Source organism: Neofelis nebulosa, chromosome 13 (genome assembly GCF_028018385.1).
Source record: "Neofelis nebulosa isolate mNeoNeb1 chromosome 13, mNeoNeb1.pri, whole genome shotgun sequence".
NCBI classification, from domain to species: domain Eukaryota; kingdom Metazoa; phylum Chordata; class Mammalia; order Carnivora; family Felidae; genus Neofelis; species Neofelis nebulosa.
This window is the reverse complement of record NC_080794.1, coordinates 70,719,350-70,739,936: the sequence shown is the minus strand read 5'-3', so window position 1 is coordinate 70,739,936 and position 20,587 is coordinate 70,719,350.

Below are 20,587 nucleotides of genomic sequence, written 5' to 3'. Positions count from 1 at the left end.
TTACCTGTCAACTCAAACCCATCCTTCTTTGTCTCGTTTGGTGATGACAAAGCTGAATTTTTCAGACTGTTATTATTATTTTTTAAACAAAGACAAATTGTATAACACTTCAACCAGCTTCTCCAAATGCTTAATATCTTATGCAACTAAAGATAGTTATAAAAACCAAGGGATTAACATTCATGAAATCCTCTTAAATATTCTGCATGTCTTGTTCACATTTTGCACAGAGGTAAAGACTCAAAGTGAAATGGAGAAATGGTGAAGGTCACTTTTTCTCTACCATCATTTCCCCCTTTGGCATTCAACTCCTGTATAAAAAGCAAATAAGAAAGATCACATTTATGATTAGGAGTAACACCTCCAGCTGCTATGATTTCATTTATTTCTCACAGCAGCAATCAACATTTAGTTACTACTGTGTACGGAGACTAACATGTGTCACAGCATGGCGATGAGCATTTATTTTGATCATTAATAATTCTTAAACCATTCATCATAGTAGCTTTAATGCATTTGGCTCCTTTGAGTCAAGGTACCCAGAAGTAATATGTCACTCTCAGGAATTCCACTGCTATTTTTCGTGTCAAAAGAAATGTATTACTAAGCTTAAAAATGAAGTATTACCTGATATTTTTTAATGTGTTAAAGATTACTAAATTATAAAAGAAGAATTGTTTTGACTGTAGTAGGCTACTCTCTAGGATACTGAAGTTCAGGATACTAAGAAGAGATTTTTAATTTTTATTTCAAATGGCAAAATATTTAAGTCATGCAACATTTATTGCATAACAGATGGTGCTCGAACTTTTCCGAGTTTGTTGTTTTGTGAAATTATGTGCCTTTTTTAAAGCACAAAATTGACACATTTCCTCAAAATGTGTGAGCATTTACATTTTGATTGAATTTGTGAGAAAGATTGTTTCAACATAATAATATGTTGATTATTGTGGCTTGACCACTGTGACACTACAGAAAACAAAATTTATCTTGAGGCTTACAAACTAACCTTTACTTTATCAGGAAACAACTAACCATTTTTCTAGAATCACGTAATTGGCACATGTATTCTAGATGTCCAATTCAATACATAAGGAGTGATGGGGAAAGAAGTAGGGGAGCATTTTCTCATTTTTAAAAAACATTTAGAAAACTTATGAAAGAAATTGCAGAAGACACAAAGAAATGAAAAAAAAACCCCAAAACATTCCATGCTCATGGATTGGAAGAACAAATATTGTTAAAATGTTGATACTACCCAAAGCAATCTACACATTCAATTCAATCCCAGTTAAAAATAGTAAAGCATTCCTCGCAGAGCTAGAACAAACAATACTAAAAGCTGTATGGAACCACAAAAAACCCCACATAGCCAAAGTAATGCTGAAAAAGAAAACCAAAGCTGGAGGCATTAGAATCTCAGACTTTAGCCCGTACTACAAGGCTCTAATCATCAAGACAGTATGGTATTGGCACAAAAACAGACACATAGACCAATGGAATAAAATTAGAGAACCCAGAAATGGACCCACAAATGTATGGCCAACTAATATTCAACAAAGCAGGAAAGAGTATCCAATGGAAAAAAGACAGTCTCTGTGCCAAATGGTCTGGGAGAACTGGACAGCAACATGGAGAAGAATTAAACTGGACCACTTTCTTACATCATACACAAAAATAAATTCAAAATGGATTAAAGACCTAAATGTGACACAGGAAATCATCAAAATCCCAGAGGAGAAAACAGGCAGCAGCCGCAGCAACTTCTTACTTGACATGTCTCCAAACGCAAGGGAAATAAAAGCAAAAGTGAACTATTGGGACCTCATCAAGATAAAAAGCTTCTGCAAAGCAAATAAAACAACCAACAAACTAATAGGCAACCAATGGAATGGGAGAAGATGTTTGTCAATGACATATTAGATAAAGGATTAGTATCCAAAATCTATAAAGAAAGAACTTACCAAACGCAACACCCCAAAAACAAATAACCTGAAGAAATGGGCAGAAGACATGAATAGACACTTTCCGAAGAAAACATTCAGATCATTAACAGACACATGAAAAAATGTTCAAAATCACACATCATGGAAATACAAGTAAAAACTACACTGAGATACCACCTCACACCAGTCAGAGTGGCCAAAATGAAGAAATCAGGAGACTATAGATGCTGGAGAGGATGTGGAGAAACAGGAACCCTCTTGCACTGTTGGTGGGAATGCAAATTGGTGCAGCCGCTCTGGAAAGCAGTGTGGAGGTTCCTCAGAAAATTAAAAATAGACTACCCTATGACCCAGCAATAGCACTGCTAGGAATTTACCCAAGGGATACAGGAGTACTGATGCATAGGGGCACTTGTACCCCAATGTTTATAGCAGCACTCTCAACAATAGCCAAATGATGGAAAGAGCCTAAATGTCCATCAACTGATGAATGGATAAAGAAATTGTGGTTTATATACACAATGGAATACTACGTGGCAATGAGAAAGAATGAAATATGGCCTTTTGTAGCAACGTGGATGGAACTGGAGAGTGTGATGCTAAGTGAAATAAGCCATACAGAGAAAGACAGATACCATATGGTTTCACTCTTATGTGGATCCTGAGAAACGTAACAGAAACCCATGGGGGAGGGGAAGGAAAAAAAAAAAAGAGGTTAGAGTGGGAGAGAGCCAAAGCATAAGAGACTGTTAAAAACTGAGAACAAACTGAGGGTTGATGGGGGGTGGGAGGGAGGGCAGGGTGGGTGATGGGTATTGAGGAGGGCACCTTTTGGGATGAGCACTGAGTGTTGTATGGAAACCAATTTGACAGTAAATTTCATATATTAAAAAATAAAAAAAAATAAAATAAAAAAAAATGGCTACTTTCCTATTGATACCCATACAGATGGTGATAGGAATAAGTGTGGTGTGGGAAATAGGAGATATTTTCCACAAAACTAGGGTTTAAAATATAAGCAAGGGGTGCCTGGGTGGCTTAGTAGGTGAAGCATCCAACTTCAGCTCACATTATGATCTCACAGTTTGTGGGTTCGAGCCCCACATCTGGCTCTGTGCTGAGAGCTCAGAGTCTGGAACCTAATTTGGATTCTGTGTCTCCTTCTCTCTTGGTCCCTCTCCCACACGTTTGCACATGCTCTCTCTCTCTATCTCTGTCTCTCAAAAATAAACATTAATTTTTTTTAAATAAAAAATATATAACCAAGATATCTAACACAGACTCTAAAGAACATATCAATTCCTAGCATACTAGGTCACTGACTTATTAACTTGCAGGAGAGAGAAAAAATTTTCCAATTGTTTGGTACAAAACCAAGTATAATGCAAAAGATACAAATAAGATTTGCTAAGGGAATAATTTGCAAACCATTTCTACATCCATGGTCTCAACTCAACATATTATTTCTGGAACAGTCTAAAATCTTTCCCAGGTCATGGGCTCTAAATGTTTAACCCGGAGAGCTTTTTCCGTAGACCTTAGCATGGCTCCCTGTCTCCCTTTACTCAATTTCTGTTCCAATATCACTTCTTCAAACCACCTCCTTTTTCTTCACACATTCTTCATATTCCTTACATTTAAATTTTATTTGCTGTTTTGTTTATAAATCACCCTCCATTGGAATTATAGAGTGGTTCCCCTGTCTTTCTAGTTCAATTTTTCCTTATCTACAAAGGTGTCTGGTGCATGAAGGGAATCCAACAATTTTATTGAATAAATGTGAAGTGAGTAAACAAGTAAATCTCAGTTTCAAAGAAACATGATAAACTTCAGCAGGAACTTCATTTTGCAAAAGGATTACCCAAGACTCAGAGATGTTTCTCTAATATCACACAGGTAATAAGTCATAGTGTGAAGACATGAATAAAATCACATCCTGATTCACATTTAACACTATCACCATATGTTATAGGACTCATGTACCACCAGAACTCTAGAAGGAAACAGAAAGGCAGAGTGGTTAAAATAGGGCCTTTATACTTGAAGAAACCTGGGTGTAAATGGTATCTCCACTTCTTGTGACCATTAGTTACCTAATTTAAGTCTCACTGTGCCCTCTGTAAAATAATTCAAAAATTCACCTTATGAAGTTTTCATTAGTGCTAAATGCTCAAATGGATGTCAAGTGATTAGCTTTGAGTGGGGACCATGGCCCAAACTGGTAAAAGTTACCTATTATTGTTATCCTCTTGTACACATAAGAGAAGTCACAGCTGTCTTCTTACTCATATCTCCACAACTTCTAACAGACCATGAGTAATATGGAAGCCAAGATTTTTAGAGACCTAGCTTTTGGGGGCACATACAAAGGCCAGACAATGCCCCTTCAAAAGAGGAGAAAATTGCAAAACCAGCCCCCAAAATGAAATATGAAAATATCTATCTCTACATATCTATATATATACAGATATATATAGATATATTTCCACCTATCGCACTGGGTACAATTAAAGACAGGGCCACAATAGCCTATATAGGGATTCTGTGAAAACGAGGAGGATTTTCCTCTGTGTTAACAATTAGAAAATGTGTTCCCACTGGGAAGAAGACCTTGGGTAAACATTAAACATCCTGGGAAGCAAGATAAAATGGGCAAAGTATAGGACAAATGGTTATTTAAGTTTTAGCTCCTTCTAACCTCTACCTAGCCCCATCTCAACCCCAACTACACCAGCTTCCCACAAACATCACAGCAGCTATGCTGATGGGAACAAAAATGTAAATATTCTGAGTAGTGCATTTATTTTAGAGAGGCACAAGAAATATTATCATAGTTTTCCTCTATTGAATGAGTTTTTGTATAAATAGCTACTGTGAATGGCGTTGAAACATAGACCAAAAACAGGCTGATTCACTACAAAAGAGTCAAGATTCCAGGCCTATAAAATAGGCAAGAATTGCCCCACCCAATCAAAGACAAAATAAAAACCAAAACAAACAAAAGTGGATAAATGCTAAAGAAAACTATGAGAAAGCAAAGGTTCAGACTTAGAAGAAAATATAATTCAAGAAACAATTTCTCACAAGTGTTTATGTAAAGGCAAATGCACATTAAAAAAGAGATTTAATGGCCTCCTGAGAATAAGAGACTTCCCCTCTTTCTCAGAGCATTTACTTTAGAAAACGTAAGTTTCTTTCTGTCTTTGCAATGTATGTAAATATTTTAAGTCAGTGAATCCGACTTTTTCAATATAAGCCCCTTACCCAAGTTTAAGAGGAAGGAATAACTTTCTCAAGTAACTGTAACTGTCTTCTCTGTAATGTAACCATCACAGAAAATAGCATCCCCTTTTTCTCAGTTCCTGTAGGAAGATAGGAGCCTAAAGTCAACAGATGCCTCACCCTAAGTTGCAAAACTATCCCCTATCATAAATATAGGACAAGTTTATTTTTCCTTTGGACAAAGCCAATTAGCAAACAGATGGCTGTCTCAATTACAGGTGAACTATGTGTGACAAATGAGGTCTCTTGAGGATTAGCTATTTTTTGTCTTGTGATGAGGTATGTAACAGATTGTATCTGCTTGGCTAACTGCAAAGGTAAAATTTGTTCTGTCTTTGCAACCTCTTAGGATATTGCCTGTGAAGCTCATCACATTCTGGTTTAATGCTTATTAATAATAAAATTGTGGGAAAGTGGGTGATGGGCATTGAGGAGGGCACCTGTTGGGATGAGCACTGGATGTTGTATGGAAACCAATTTGATAGTAAATTTCATATTTAAAAAAAAATGTGTTTTGTTGTATTGTTGTTTTCTTTTGTACTGTTTAGGAGAAGTTTTGTGCCAGGAGAAGACCTTTTTTTTTATCCCCCCATTAGATCTCAACACCTACCACTATAGACAGACCAACAAAGACCTTCAATTTAATGAAAAAGGACTTTAAAAGCCAGAGGAAAGGACAACACAAGGAGATAAACAGAAACAGTACAAACTTAAGTCCCACACTAGAATTGATCAGTGAGTTAGAAAAAGGCATATAGATTTACTTCTTAAAAAACAGCATAGAATTAAAAATAAAGTATACAAATAGAAAATATAAAATTAGAGAGTAATAAAAAAATTATCTCAAATAAGAAAATTTGGTGTCAGATATAAAAAAGTTGAAGAAGCAGACTGTAAAAGAAATATTAAAACCTTTTAAAGCCTGGATATTGAAGAGATTTAGTATACCATAAAAATTTGATGTTACAGAATTTAATCCTAACTCAATTAAGCAACTGAACTGCACTAACAACCACCCAAGTTTCTGTTATGCATGCAGAAAAGGAAAGTTTTCTATAGACCTACGTTAAATAAGGTTTCTCAAACTTCCCTACATCAAAATTCCATGCCAAAAATTAAAAAAAAAAAAAAAAGTATCTACAATGTCCTGAAAATTTTGACAACAGCACCATGGATACCCAATAGGCTCAAATATGAATGGTCTCAGTGAATAAAATGCCCACAAACCCATTTCAGAAAAAACAAAAACAAAATACTACAAAATTGTCATTTGTCAATCCAAAAAAAACAAAACAAAACAAAAAATGAACTCTGGAATAGAGAAATGGATTTTAAAAAAGAAATGAAAGGTGAGAAGCGAATCCATTCAAATTTAGATTCAAGACTAAACTGCAAGTTACAGAACAAAATATTAAAAAAATGTTACTGTAAAAATATTAGCATAATTAGCAAAAATCAGGAGGTAGAAGGAAATGATTATAAGAGCTAATGAGAAAAGCCTGACATTTTTATTGTGCAAAGCAGGAAATCAATGAAAATTATCTTAAAACATGAGGTTAAAGCAACACATAATGGTTCTATCCTTTTAATAACTTTTTCTTAATCTTGAATGAATATATAACAAAATGGTACATCTTGTGATGAGGAAACATGCATATGAAATTCAGTAATTGCTCCACTGTCTTCTTTTTATGGTTTCTGTGAATTTGCATTTAATGCATTTAATTACATTTTTTTGTATAAAATGTTATCTCAGATCTTTTTGATTATATATCTATCTATACACTTAGACATTTACAGGTTTGCCTGAAATCATGCTTACCTAATATAGGGATTAGTTTTAATTTGTAATTTCACTTTGATATTTTTCATCATTATTTGAAATCTTTATAATGAGCATGGAATTTTTAACTAAAAAAGTAAACAAATAGATGAGATGTTACATTGGCTAATTCTTGGAGTTGACATATGGGTTATTATTTTCTTTGAGTTATTTTTATGTATCATAACAATCTAATTCACCTTTATGTCTTTATCCACTCAATTCTAGCATCTCCTCAGTGGTATTCATCATTTTGATCATCATCCTTCCAGGTTCATTTCTATACATATAGATGCATGTATTTATGTATACAGTATTACTTAAGAGTTTAGTAGATGGTTTCAGATTGCTCATATTTTTCCATAACTTTCCATTTTTACTTATTAATAATCTCATAGCTCAACTTCATGCTTTTAACAGTGGTACAATATTTTATCTTATTGATATACCATCACTTGGCTATTCTTTTATTTTGGGTAATTTTAGTCATCTCCTGTTTCCTCTTATAAGGAATGCTACAAATTAGCAAAACTGTCAATATTTTCCTGGAAAATTTTTTAGATTTTAAAGTATGATGAACTGGCCATTTCAAGCTCCTCTAATCCTCCCCCTACATGTGCACACTGAAGATGCAGTGGGACAGAGAATGTCATGATCAGTAAGAACTAATTTAAAGAGAGTGGCATCACCAAGATGGAGATATAGGTCAGTGTTGACTTTGATTCCTCCTCACAAGAACATTTAGTCAAAACAACACGTAGAAAAATCCTAGAACATGGGGATGAAGCTGATGCATATCCTGCACCAGAGTCCAAGACAAATTGCCTAGATGTTTATGACAAGTATCTACACAATGGCCACATTTCCTCTCCCCCAAGCCCGTACAGAACCATGTGGAGGGGACTGAGCTTCACTTCCCCAGTGGGAAAATACCCAGGAGGGCAAGCTCCCAATTAGCAGTGTGGGTGGCTTTATGAAAGCCCTCACTCTGACCTCGCCCCAAAGGGACCTCAGGGGAAAGTATAGGGCTCAACCACTGGAAACCTGACTGTAAAGGAAAAGGGGGAAAGACCTGCAATAACTAGCACACAGGTCTTCCTAGATCAAATTCATGCATGTAATGCCCAAGCAGTAATCACAACCAGTGGCTTTCCTCACTGAAGAACCAAGTCATGATGCACTCTTCCCAGAGAACTCATAGAGGTCTAAATCTGCCTGGTATCAATCATCAAATGAGGAATTTTACTGTCCCTAAAGCCTAGTTTGTCCACACCCATGTAAGTAGTTGAGTCATGGCCCACCTACTGTGGAGTGTCACCTGCTACAATCTGGAAGCTATATTAAACCAGCGGCATTGGAAATAAGAGAAGGGCAGGCAAACCAGTGAACCTACTCAGCCATGGAATTTAGGGTGCAGGTTAGCCTGAGTTAAGAGAACAAACCAAACTTTATGAGCTTTCGAGTCACTTCTCCCAATTTTCCCCAAGCAGATAGACTAATTGGTAGCCCCAATCATTGCTGAATATAGCCTCCAGCCTGCTTGAACAGGGAACCTAACCAGAGCACATGGAAAGCAGCATGCCCGTCCAACAGCCATGCATACAGTGGCACTTGAACAGAGAATAGCCCATGGCTTTCCCCGTCGGCAGAGCAACAATGATGGACTCACCTGACCAGGAAATTCAGTGTACACTCTTGCCTAATTCAGGTCCCTAAACAATAAGCTGTATAAGCCCTGGCTCCTGTCCTGATGCCATGCCAGGTCAGAGAAACTAATTCATAGCTCCATAGATTACTGATTGGGATACCAAGTCCTGACTGTTAGTAACGCTGGCCAGAGAATCCAGTCAATTATGAAGCCTCATTTGGCTAAGGAGCCAAGCCAGCACCACTGCCATGCCTGACCTCAGAACTCTGTTGTATCACCTCTAAGTAGACAATTGTAGGCCCTATACACCCAAGGACTTCATCAGCAAACACAACCAGAAACCCAAAGTGAGAAGACTGGTGAAGATCTACCTCTTCCAAAGCCAAGTCTGGAAAAGCAACCCAATTACTCAAATGCATAGATACAATGTAAGGAATCAAAGATTTCACACACATATATATGGCAATAAATGAAATTAATAATGATCTTGAAGTGGAGATCTACAACTGTCAAAGAATTCAGAATAATCCTCTTGATGAACTAAGAGAACACAGACAACTATACTAAATTAAGAAAATGATGCATTAACAAAACAAGTTAGTCAAAGCAATAGAAACCATCCAAAACAAAAACAAAACAAAAATAAACAACCACAATAAAACCCCACAACATTCTAAAGTTGAAAACTGTGATGATTGAAGAATTCAGTAGTTTCAAGAGTAGACTCGACTCTGCAAAAAAGAGAATCAGCAACCTGGAGGAGAGGATATTAGAAATCATCCAGTTAGAGGAACAAAAAGAGAAGAATGTAAGAGTGAAGCAAGCCAACTAGACTTATAGGACACAATAAAAACAAACTTTCATATGGTGATAATTCCAGAAAAAGACAGGGACAGAAAGTAGATATAAAGCAGTGACAGCTGACAACTTCCTGAACCAGGAGAGAGAAATGAATATCCCGATCCATGAGGCCCCAAAGACCCCAAGTAGGGTGAATCTGAATAGGGCTGCGCTAAGACACATTTTAATTAAATTGTTAAAAAATAAAGTCCAAGAACCTTAAAAACTTCAAAAGAGAGAAACTATATACAGGGAACCCCCATAAAACTAGTGGCAAATTTCTCAAAAGACACATTTCATGCCAGCAGAGAATGTAAGGACATTTTCAAAATACTGAAAGAAAGAAAAAAATAAATCATGGGTAAGAATCCTCTAACAGTGAAGCTGTCCCTCACAAATGGAGAGAGAAAATCTCAAAAAAAATGTTGAAGGAATACATTATCACTAGACCTGCCTTACAAGAAATGTCAAAGATAGTTCTTTGAGTAGAAGTAAAAGAATGCAGGGGCACCTAAGTGTCTCAGTCAATTAAATGTCTGACTTCTGCTCTGATCATGATCTCACGGTCCGTGAGTTCGAGCCCCCCATGGGACTCTGTGCTGACACCTCAGAGCCTGGAGGCTGCTTCAGATTCTGTGTCTCCTCTTTCTCGGCCCCTCCCCTTCCCTCTCTCTCTCAAAAATAAGTAAACGTTAAAAAAAAAAAGAAGTAAAAGAATCCTAAGTATCATGAAAACACAAAAAGGTAGTGTAAAATGTCTTGGTATTAGTAAATATATAGTCATAGTTTGATTCTGTAATTTGGTAATGGTTATGCATAACTAAAACTCTAATTAAACTCAAGAATTTTTTTAAAGGATGCAGTAAAAAACACATAACCACAGAACTTATTAGTTATACAATACAAAAAAACATGAACTATAACAGTAAAACCTAAAATGTGAGGAGGAGGGGAAATAAAAGTATAAAGCTTAGGAATTCTATTTATCAGCTTAAATAGAGTATTGTAATTTAAACCTATTTTATATAAGCTTCATGGTAACAACAAAGGAAATGCCTTTAGCAACTATGCAAAAGAACATGATAAAGATGTCAAGGCATACTAATACCAGAAACATCAAAATATGGGGGAATAAAAAAGAAAAAAAATGTAGAATAAGATACAAAGAATTGATCTACAAAATAATTGGAAACAACTAACAATAGTAAATAGTAAATCCTTACCTACTAACAATGACTTCAAATGTAATCCATTTAAATTTTCCCAAAGACAAAAAAAACCCAAAAAAACAAAAAAAACAAAAAAACAAAAACCGAATGAATTTTAAACAACAACAACAGCAAAAAACAAAATCCAATAATCTGTTACTTACATTGACTGATACTGATGGGACCATAGTCACCTCAAGAAAATGGAAAACAGAAGGGTTAGCTACACTTATACAAATGTCAATGAAAAATGGTAAAAACAAATGAAAAGGTCATTATATAATGATAAAGGAATCAATCCATCAAGAAGATATAATAATTGCAACTATTTATATGCCCAACATTACAGCACCTAAATATGTAAACTGAAAAGAATTAAAAGGAAAAATAAACAGGAATGTAACAACACAATAGTAGATGAGGATTTTAGTACCCAATTTACATCATGAATAGATCACCTAGAGAGATAATCAATTAGAAATGTATTTGAACAACACTATAGACCAAATAGACCAAATATATATAGAACTTTCGATCCAATGACAGTAGATTACACACTCTTCTCAAGTATGCATGGAACATTTTCTAGGATAAACCATGTTAGGCCTCAAAACAAGGCTTAGGGAATTCAAGAATGAAATCATATCCATGATTTTCTCTGACTACAATGGCATGAAGCTAGAAATCAAATAGAGGGAAACTAGAAAATTCCACACATAGAAATTAAATAATGATCTTCTGAACAACCAATGGATCAAAGGATAAAAGAAATGTGGTTTCTTAAAACAAATGAATATTCAAACATGCTATAACTTTTGAGATGCAACGAAAGCAGTTGTAAAAGGGAAGTTGATAGCAATAAACGCTCACATTAAAAAGAAACATCCTAAATAAGTATCTCTACACCTTAAACTACATAAATAATCTTAGCACAAATTTAGAAGAAAAAGGAAGTAGTAAACATTAGATCAGAAATGAAATGGAGAGAAAAACAACAAATTAACTGAGAGTTGGTTCTTTGAAAAGCTTAAGGAAGTTGACAAACCATTAGCTAGACTAACCAAAGGAAAAAATGGAACCTAAATCAGCAATGTTGTACCCAAGAAAGGAAACATTACAACCAATACCACCAAGATACAACAGATAAGAAGCTATTATGAACAACTAAATGTCACCAAACTGAAAGATCTAGAATAAGTGAAAAAAATTCTTGGAATCATTCAACTTACCAAGACTAAATAGGGCAGAAATATATCGTCTGAATAGACCAATTAAGGAGATTGAATCAATCATTAAAAATCTCCCAATGAAGCCAAACTGTGGACTGGATGGTTTTACTGGCAAATTTTTACCAAACGTTAAAAGAATTAATACCGATCCCCCTTAAACTCTTCCAAAATTATTGAAGAGGTAGGAACACTTTCAAACACATTTTATGAGGCCAATAATGATCCTGATATTTACATCAGAAAGGGACAATACTAGAAAACTAAAGCCCAATATTCCTATGAATATAGATGCACAATTCTCAATAATACCAGATTGAATTTGGCCACACATTAAAAGGATTATTTGCCATAATCAAGTGAGATTTATTGCTGGGATGCAAGAATGGTTCCAAGTCAATGTGAGACATTACATTAGTAGAATGAAAGAAAAGAATCATACTGTAATTTCAATAGATGAAGAAAAAAATTCTGATAAAGTTCACCATTTATTTATGATTCATAACTATTAGACAAAAAAACCACACCTCAACATAATTAAGGCCATATATCACAATCCTTCAGGCTTATATCCTACTCAACTGTGAAGCTGAAAATTTTTCCTCTAAGATCAGTAACAGCACAAAGGTGCTCATTCTTATCATTCCTATACAATAAATCAGTAGAAGTCCTAGACAGATCATTTCAGGCAAGAAAAAGGAAAAGACACCAGAATTGGAAAGGAAAAAATAAAATTGTTTCCCACTTGCAAATGACATGATCATATATAGAAAACCCTAAGACTGATAGATATAATCAACAAATTCAGTAAAGTTGCACAACACAAAACTTACAAAAATTGATGCTCCTATCATTAATAGTGAATTTTTCTGAAAAAATAAATTAATCTTATTTACAACAGCATCAAGAAACAATAAAATTCTTAGGAATATATTTAACCAGGGAGGTAAAAGATCTCTACTCTGAAAACTGCAACATTGATGAAATAAATTCAAGAAGACACAAATGAAAAGGTATAAAGGTATCCTAAAAAAAAAAAAAAAGAAAGAAAAGAAAAGGTATCCTATGTTCATAGATTAGAAAAAGTCATATTAAGATGTCAATACTTCAAAATACCATTTATAGTTTCAATGTAATCTCTACTAAGATTTCATTTTTTTTTAACCACGGTAATATTTACATGAAACCAAAAATGGCCCCAAGTAGCCAAAGAAATCTTGAGAAAGAACAAAGCAGGAGGCATCACACTTTTGGATTTCAAGCTCTACTATGAAGCTATAGTAAGATAGTATGATAGTAATAAAAATACATAGACCAATGAAACAGGCTCTAGGGCCCAGATATAAGTTCAATGCTATATGGGCTATTAATATTTGGTAGGGGAGACAAGAATACTCAATAGAGAAAAAAAGTAATTTCATAAATAGTACTGGAATAATTGGATATTCACTTGTAAAGTAATGAACCTGGACTCCTAGATTATACTCTTCACAAAAAAATCAATTCAAAATGATTAACTATTTAAATGTAAAATCTGAAACCATTAAATTCCTAGAACAAAGGAATAAAGCTCCTTGATATGAGTCTTGGTAACAATATTTTGGTTATTACGTCTAAAACACAACCAAAAATATAAAAAACAAATAAGTAGAACTACAGCAAACTATAAAGCTTCTGTACAGCAAAAAAAAATAATAATAATAAAATAAAATAAATAAATAAATAAATAAATAAATAAATAAATAAATAAAAACCTATGGAATGGGAAAATATTTGCACATATAAAGGATTATTATAAAACTACTTAAAGAATTCCTGCAACTTAGTATAAAACACACACACACAGACCTCAATTAAAACACAGGCAAAGAACTTGAATAGAAATTTCTCCAAAGAATATATGTGAAAATATATGAAAAGACAGTCTACAAAGAAAAATATTTCTCCCCAAGTACATGAAAAATGTTTAATATCACTAGTCATGAGGGAAATACAAATTAAAGCCACAATAAGCTATCACTTCATGCCTGTTAGAACTTCCATAATCAAAAAGACAAGGGGTGCCTAGGTGGCTCAGTCGGTTAAGCCTCCGACTTCAGCTCAGGTCATGATCTCACGGTCCGTGAGTTCGAGTCCCACATAGGGCTCTGTGCTGACAGTTCAGAGCCTGGAGCCTGCTTAAGATTCTGTGTCTCCCTCTCTCTCTGCCCTTCCCCTGCTCATGCTCTGTCTCTTTCTGTCTCAAAATAAATTAAAAAAACATTAAAAAATTAAAAACAAAACAAAAAAACAAAAACCCAAAAAGACAAGAGAAATTCTGGCTTGAATGTGGATGAAAGGGAATTCTGTGCACTGATATAAATTGAGCACTGTGTAAATTAGTAAAGACTATGGAAACAGTTTGGAAAATCCTTGAAAAGTTAAAAATAAAAATACCATATGATTCAGTAATTCTACTTATGGGACTATATCTAAATGAAATGAAAACACTAACTCAAAAAGGATATCTGTGCCCCCATGTTAATAGCAGCATTATTTACAATAGCCAAGACATGGAAATTATCTAAGTGTTCACTGATGGATACATGAATGAAAAAGTTGTGGTGGGCACGCATGCGTGCGCACACACACACACACGATTATTTAGCCAAAAAATGAGGAAATCCCACTGTTTTTAAGAACATGAATGGACTGTGAAGGCATTATGCGATGTGAAATGTATCAGACTTATAAGTGAAATCATTTAATATTTGTCTTCATACATAGAATGTAAAAAAACGAACTCCTAGAAAAAGATCAGAACTGTGATTAGCAGAGGCAGATGGAGAGGAAGAATTGAAGGAAAATGGTGGACAACTTTCAGTGATGAAATAAATAAGTATTAGGAATCTAGTGCACAACATCATAACTATAGCTGACACTGCTGTGTGATCCATTGGAATATGAGAATTAATCCTTAGAATTCTCATCACAAGGTGAATGGTTTTTCTTTCCTTCTCTTTATGTATCTAAAGATGACAGAACGTTAGCAGGATATGTTGTAATTATTTCACAATAAATGTAAATCAAACAATCATGCTATATGCCTTAAGTTTCTACAGTGATAAATGTTAATTATTTCACAATAAAACTGGGGGGAAAAAGCACTAATTCAACTCCTTTGAGTTCTAAATGCAACAATCACCATAGTACCTAAGCATAAATATATTTATTATGTATTTCAAAATGATTTTGGATAGAGGCCCTTCCAAGGGGAATAAAAGTTAAAGCACTGAAGAAGAAAATTTTAGTTCCATTGAAGACACTGGAATGGTTGAAGACAAACAACGTATTAGAAATCTGATTTGTTAATTTTTCAAGGAAAAAGTCTCAAACATATTCAAACTGTAGAAAAAAATTAATGGACTTTGATCTACTGTGGGATCATAGTATGGGATTTTTAAAGGGAATTCCTCTCCCAACCAGGAAGTCACATCTAAGCTAATTTAACTGATGAGAGTCCCAGAATGCTTGGAAAGCCTCACAAAAAGTTTATTTGCTCCAGGCAAAGTGGAGCCACCACTTTGAAATATCTTCTGACGAGACCTCCAGTCACTGTCCACTCTCTAGTCAGAAGGTCAATTTCATGCCCTTTTCAACACGGTAACTTCCTGTGTTTTTTGTTGCAGAAGGCTCTACCACTCTAGCTGCTCATTTCACCTTCCTTTGTTTCCCCTGTGGTCTCTATAGGAGGTTTCTACTTGGGACTTGTGAGAGCATATCAAGAAATACGATGCCTGTATTTTTTTATAAATGAATCTTTTTTTTCGTTGTGTCCAGTGTCATTGGAAAAGTGAGTATTTTTTATTTAGATCAGGAAAGTAAGAAAAGTACCAAGTGGCTTACTGAGGAAGCCACACTGAAAGCCTCTCATTGAGAGGCTATTACCAGAGCCTTACATCCATTTCTAGGGGGGGAAAAAAGTTAAAAATCACAATTCATGACCCAAAGTTATTTGTAATTTGGCTAACATCACATAAATCAATCTAAAAATTTAAAATTTATCAACATGTGCAGAAGTGAGAGGTGGTTTAAGGCTCAGGTAACTAGAGCAGATGTTTATGTGCATATCCTGATTGAGCCAAGATGGGCTCCACACATAGAATATTTCTTCTTGGACATGAGAATTTTACTCGGCTCTTATTCCTCCTTCACTTGTCTTCATGTATCCAAGTTCTTCATATTTCTCAAGGCTCAATTCCTTACTAAACCCTTCTCCAATTAGTCTAAACAAGGATGATGTACAATAATTGCAGTTTTTGTTTACATGCTGCTTTTTATATATACAAATCTTACAAATTTTTAAAGTATATAATATAATTTTCCTTTATAGAAATAATTATTTCAATTCTACATATATAGCAGGGGTAAAGGAATAAAACAGTGGCCAGTGATTCGTCTGATCAAAATGGTGTATCAAATATCTTGCCTGTGATGGTCTCTAAGTATGTCAAGTGCAAGGGACTGTGGAAAACTAAGGCAGTGGCCTAGTAGTTCTCTTTTCTACAAGGTTGAGGAGCCTGTCCATTTTCTGAAATAGTCACTAGGCTAATCCCTTTCATTTCCCTTACCATGTCAATTGCTCTGTGCCAGTTCAAATCACCAACACAAGAAAGATGTACAGAAGCCCAAATCTAGTGTTTTTTGTTTGTTTGTTTGTTTGTTTTGTTTTAGAATCCAGGCTTGGATAAGAGATCAGTTTTTCCCAGGCTTTGTATGTGCTTTCCCATTTCTCAGTATATGAAAAATGTCAGCTTCCCTTTCATTTGTACCATTTGATCTCTGCAGAAGATAGCCTCTCTTTACTTCTTCTGTCCATATCTTCTGTCCTTATTTTTAAGCATCTTGGTAAATGATATACTCTCATTGTTCTCTGCTTATCCTTTCCCCCTTTTCATATTTTCATATCCTTTACCTATTTTCATATTAATACCTTCTCCTCTGTGTTGCTTCCCTCTCCATAGGAAAAGTAGTATCCACACAAAATGTATCTTCAAACTATCCAAATAAAACCCACCGTATTAGTAAGGATATCCAGACAAGCACAGATGGTCTCCAGGACAGAGGATTAATTTCCCTCTTAATCATGGTCTCTTCCTGGGAGCTTGAGGGAAATGAAGGCCTGAGCCACCAGTTCTTGGTCCTAGATGTTACTTTCAAGGAACACATTCTAGGAAGATGTTTAAGATTGAGGACAGGTATGGCTCCTAGTCCCCACCTCCGTTGCTCTGCTGCCATTTCTCACTAACCAGACTCCCTTGGGACAGATGAAAGGCATCCAGTATCCTTTCTCATGCACCAATATAGTCATACTCAAAGGAAGATACATCTAACTTGCATTACCCCTGCCTGTGCAATGAACCTCAGCCAAAATATTCAACTGTGTAATCTCCAAATGCCCTAGATGACATTGCACTGAGTATTATTTAAAATCTTGCTTCAGGGAGAAGAAAGCTTAATAATTTATGTCTTCTTGGCTTTTTAAATTTTCTCCTTATTGCATTTTGGCAAGGCACACCAAGTATAAATTGAATAAAGTGAGACATCACACACTGAGTATTAATTACCACAATATTAAGAGAACCTGCAGTTTTGCCTTCTGAGCTGAACAATGGCAAACTGTGAGGAAATAGAATTTTAAAGATTGCTTGTTAATCTGCCTCTACTCAAGATGTGATTTATGTACATGTTTCTTAGCTTTTGTATTTTACCTGAATTCTATTAATAAGTCCAACTGTTGGTCTGAATGAGCAAAAACTGGACCTGGAGATGTTATATAGTTGAGGAGATGTTTCTAGGACAGAATCTGTTCAAGGGCTCAAAGGCAAAGTTATAGGACTTGAAGACATGGATTCCTTCAGGTACCAAAGAAGCCAGGGAGATACAGAGGTCACTCCTACTTGAAAGGCAAAAACACAATCCTGAAAGCACTGAGCTGAGAATTTTACACAAATTTACACCAAGTGGAGAAAAAGAAGACCCCAGGAGTCCCAAAGCAGTGGGCATAGAACTGGGTAAGGAAGTGTTTGGGGTGAGATGGACTAGTCTTGTGGACCCTGGCATGGTCAGTATAAACCTAAGGAAAGAATACATTGTGTCTTGAGTGTCAATTTTTCTAGGAAAAAATATTTGAAGCCCATCATGCGTTCTTTGTACTGAGTGTACATCATTTGGAAGCAAATACCTGCCTCGTGGAATCTCTCCATGACACTTAGATAGAGGACTTAATTGCAGAGAATAAGAATCACAGATCTACCCATAATGAGAGTGCTCACGGCACACCCAGAGTGGTTGGTTAAAGGGAAAAAGTTAAACAATAGGAAAGACATAGGTTTCTACCCGACACTAACAACTAGACCTGGGTGCCGCCACTTTGCACGTAATCCATCATCACATTGAAATATCGAAAGGTTTTCCTCTTGAGAGTAGGCAACAACAACAAAAAATCTATTATTGCTTTTTTGTTTATTATACTTAGAGTATTAGCAAGTAAAACAAAAACTAATATCCTATGAAGTTGAAAAGAACTGAGTTATAATGTCTAGAAGTCTACTTATATAGGAAATCCTAACTAATATTCAGGCAAAGCATTAATATTAATTGGTCTATGTCAGAAAGTCACAAGAATACATGGTTCATTCAATGGTCTATTATCAATTTTGTTCACATATACTATGTGTATATAACAATTACATATAGATAAAAGTTATCCTCGATTGGTATATTCAGTACATCCCAGTTAAAATCTCAGCAGTTTATGGACATGTGTTAGTCATTATAGAAATTATTAGGTTAATTCTAAGTTCAAATGGAAATTCAAAGACCCAGTATTACCAAAGTAAATGTTAAAGAAAACTAGCAAATAGACAGTAATAAATACTTATTTCAAAGCTGTGGTCATAGGTCTTGTTCCTAGTAAAGGACACATAGATACACAACCAAATATAATGAATCTAGAAAGCACCCAAACCTGTAAATGTATCTAGTATCACCACAATGTTAACTGTATTACAGTGGGGAAAAGATGGTCTTCTCAATTAGATAGGTTAGGATTTTAAGAATTATATCTAGATCCTTACTTCACCTGCCTAAATATAAGTTCCAAATAGATGTCAGGTCTAAAATGTATGGAAAGTAATAAAAATATTTTTGAAGAAAAATTATGGACATCATTTTCATTGTAGAAGTAAATCTAACAGACAAAAACTACAAAACAAATTGATAAATTCAAATTTAGTATAACAAAAACTTACATTCTTCAAAATATATTAATAAGAGTAGAAGGGAACTAGACTAGCAGAACATGCTGACATTAATGTATCTGAAGAAGGTGTTTTACTTAGAATATCTGTGGAACATCTGCAAATCAGTAAGTCCTACAACCTAATAGAAAAACATACAAAGAGCTTTATCTCTTTATGAAAAAAGGACACCAAAATTACCATTAAGTTAGTGAAGAGATATTTTAGATATCATGGAAGTGTAGGTTAAAACATGAAAGGCTTACCTGAAAAGGCAAACAACTTTTGACTGTGAAACACTACTAAGACTGTGAATAAACTGGAACACTAAATATACACAATTGGTGAGTTAAATTGGCACACAACTCAAGATTATCAAATCAAGTTTAACAACAGCACATAGGAAGGCCAGGTAAATCCACACTTAGGCATAAGCACATCAGAAATATCAAGGAAAATGCCAGCATTAGAATATAGCAGTATTTTTCATAGTGTACACACAGATACACAGAACTGAGAAACATCTATCCACACATCCATTAGCATTAGAACAATCAGATATTCCTACAAGAACATTATTTTACACAAACACAATTACTAGATGACTATGATAAATGCAATTCAGGAAACAAGTCTGGGCGTCCTGGATGGCTCAGCCAGTTGAGTGACTGATTCTCGGTTTCAGCTCAGGTCTCACAGTTCTGGGAACGATCTCACAGTTCCAGGGATTAAGCCTCACCTCCAGCTCTGTGATGACAACACAGAGACTGCTTGGCATTCCCTCTCTTCCTCTGTCTCTGCCCCTCCACTGCTCATGCATGCTCTCTCTCAAAATAAACAAACTTAAAAAAACAACGAACAAACAAAAAAGCTAAGTAGACACTTGAGATTTCCATGTTTATAAAGTACAAAAACAGACAAAACTACTCTTTACTGTTAAAAAACAGGACAATGGTTAACCATAAGGCATGGTAGGGACTAAAGGAGAGAGAAACCAAACTTCTAAGAAGCTGGTAATATTCTAGGCGCTAGTTGCACAGGTTATTGTTTATAAATATTAAGTCATAAACTTATGATGCATGTGCTTTTCTTTGCTTACAGTATGTATCAATAGAAGTAAAATAAGTATTTGACAGTGGTGTATGTCTTGCGCCCTGAAGATGTTACTTGCGTCTCACCCTAACTCTTCTACTCATGATTTACTAGCTGTGGAACCTTGGATAAATTTCTTAGTACCTTAATTTTATCATCTATAAAGTGGGAATCAGGAATGACACACATGTATCTTTAATAAATTCCTATTAAGGAATTCTATTATCACAGCAACAGAACAAG